This window comes from Dipteris shenzhenensis, chromosome 3, assembly GCF_047967505.1.
Source record: "Dipteris shenzhenensis isolate YYH24624 ecotype China chromosome 3, Dip_SZ_1.0, whole genome shotgun sequence".
Taxonomy (NCBI): Eukaryota; Viridiplantae; Streptophyta; class Polypodiopsida; order Gleicheniales; family Dipteridaceae; genus Dipteris; species Dipteris shenzhenensis.
In genome coordinates, this window is record NC_141598.1 from 56697015 (window position 1) to 56700179 (window position 3165).

Consider the following 3165-nt stretch of genomic DNA (forward strand, 5'->3'; position numbering starts at 1 on the left):
TCTGTTCAAAACTACTCGGTGCTTCAATGCCAAGACCATAAGACTACGTCTTTCCAACCCCTTTCTTGCAATCTAAAGCATTCATTTCTTGGTCCTTGTCTGTGCCTCCTCTATGTCTCCTATGCTGCCAAAAGCTTTCATGTTGCAACCAAATGTGACTGCATCCAAAAGAAGACCATGTTCAGCATATGCTGTGACTAGTATGTTTCATGAGACTACATCTCAAACTGCATCAAACAATTCGCATTCTTTTATTTGGTCGATATAGTTAGAGAGAATCCAGCCCCATATCTTTGTTTCCATAAGCCCATTGGAGAAACGATGAGTGGAGGGCTGAAAGACATGGCATTTTGGTGAGTAGGAATCTATATGGCTTTCATTGGATTGAAGTCTTTATGTCTTTCAGTGAGTATTTATGTCAGTATGCCAAAACACGTGCTGTCTATTCTCAAGTTCATGTATGGGAAACTCTCTTTATGCAGAGGGCACTCAAAATGCATCATCATCAGTCATACACTACCAGTGCTTAAAAGCACTAATATCCCTCCTAGTATAAGGGTGAAATGCTGCAGAGTACTATGTGACAGAAGTATATTTAGCAAGGTTCCATGAATATCCTCATGCACACATGAACAGAGACTTTTTGACAGGAAAAATTGCAGCAATCTTCCAAAAGAGAGGGATGAAGACATGAGCAACCACCAGCCACTATTTTAATAGAAAATATAAAATAGTTCAACATGAAAACATTAGGGACACGTGCTATGTTAACACCCTCATCAGCCCTTCACAACACCCACACATAACTAACCATTTTCAGGAAAGTTTAAGAAGAAACAGAGCCCAAAACCCTTTGCTAGCAGCTCTAGAAGAACGCAAGAAATGAAAGCATATTCTTCCAGAAGAGATGGATCAAGAAAAAAGACAAATGCCTACTGAAGAGTCCAAAGTTGAACAGTTGCAAGAAGCAAAGGAAAACTCATAAAACGCGCCTTCTAAGTCATGGCTGACGACATCACAATCTTCCAACAGAGGAATGGGTGAAGAAAACATAAAGCTTAGCTGAATGTGGAGTCAAACCACATATCAAGCCCCTCATATAGGCTGAGTGCACTACTCTTAAACATTCTCTTCCACACAGTTCACAAACATATTATCATTACTTGGATTTCTCTTGGACTCTCGAAAACCATAGAAATCTTGGGCACGTACATCAGTACACTGGGAGCACATGCGTTATGCAATGAGGTTGCAAAGATCTCCTCAGTCCACCTGCAAACGTTTAAGCAAATATCTGAGAATTTCTTTCAAAGGCGACTATGAAGGAGAGGTTAAGTGGACTGGAAGAACGAAGTAAATGCATACAAGCTTGAGGACTCAAAGAGGCCAAGTCGTAAAGCAATCATCAGCTCAATAAAAAAGAAGGCTGTCATGATAAAGTTATAGAGGCAACTCAATGGGAAGGCAAGCCTTCTAATGACCTTACAAAGTTTCACACAGATTAGCAAAGTTATTATATAAAAAGGAGCAGTCAGAACCTCATGATGCCTAGCATTCTAGCATCAAGATTCAAACATACAATATCAAGAGACTACATCTGCAAATAAAAACATATGACCATGATTTTAATAAAAGGACAAAATAGCTCTCTGGGAGAGGAGATGAAAATCATGTTGCAAGAGAAACGGTACATTCGGGTGCTACTCCAAGCTCAGGATATATTCCATCAGCCTGTCCCTAGAGCTTCTTGCAATTGCATCACCTGGCTGTTTGGCACCACCTCCATTTACATCCAATGGAACTACCACATCTTCCATCTCCACCCCAAAGTCAATGAGTATGTTATGCAAGATGCAAGTAGATCCAATCACTTTGGGAAGCAAGCAGAGGTCTGGCCTCTTCACCGTCCCGTGCAAGTAAGACCAAGTGTTTTTCAGCTTTCCAAATGCTCTTTTGACCACAATCCAAGTAGATGATAGCATGAAGTTAAATTCCTTCCAATCTTCCCTATTTTGGATCCGGGTAGGGAATGATTAACCATGGGAGGAGCATGTACCCACCATCCCCAACAATGTACTCGCGGCATGAGAATGATCCATCAGCAAAATTCGTACCATTCAATATTTGCCCTTGCTGTGCTTTATGGTAAAGTGATGAGTTTCATAGTAAACGTATGTCATTGATGGAGCCTGTCCAACCAGTCATGATGTCCATGAACTTCATGTTTGCATTGACCACTCCCTGCATACACATTGAATACCTAGTCTTCCTGTCATACCAATGGGTTGGCACCTCGCTTGCAAGCAATTCGATGTCAATGTGAGTGGCATCAATGGCTCTACAACAATTTGGGAAACCTTGTTTTCTGTAAAATCCTCCCTTCACTATTTGCATCTCTACATCTGTTCTAGGCCAATGCACAAATCTTGACGAGTGCTTGGCACAAATTGTCGAAATACTTTAGTGACCGGAAACTTGCCCACGCCATAGTGCTCACTCAAATTCTGAATTGTTATTTGGGAAGCCATTCTATGTAACGAGATGGCGACTTTTTTCTCCACACTAAGCACACGTGTGGGCAATTTTTGCAATGAGAGTGGAATGTTCTTCTGAGAAAGGTCATCTCTTAATAACTCATAAATGAAGGAGAACACCTCTTTAGGAAGACGAAAAGACCCTTCAAAGCGCACATCATCTCCCATAGTGAATGCCTTGAAATTATTCCATAGATGCAATGAACGAGGTTTCACATACCTTTGTCCTACAGCTTTTGCTTTCCGTTTCCTCATCACCTGTGAAGCTTCAATCAATGCGTGTGTTGTAGTAACAATGCAATCCTCACCATCATCGCCCTCAATAATGTGTTAAATGTCCATGTCTTTAGTCTCCTCATCGATGCCCTGGTTGTTGTCAAATGCTTGCAAGTTGGTTTGAGAGAAAGGGGCTGAATTGCGCACCCAATGCTACAAGAGCACACCTAGTGACGAACATAGTCCAAGCAAGGTAGCGATGAGAGTTTGGTTATCGTAGATTTGTAATTTTGTAAAGATGCAGTGAGCTGACACACTTTCACTTTGGCAAGGCAACACAGTGAGCGCAATGAGGCAACATAGAGTTGGAGAATACAGAGAGGTATACAGGGGAGAGAGTAGTGAGAAAACACAG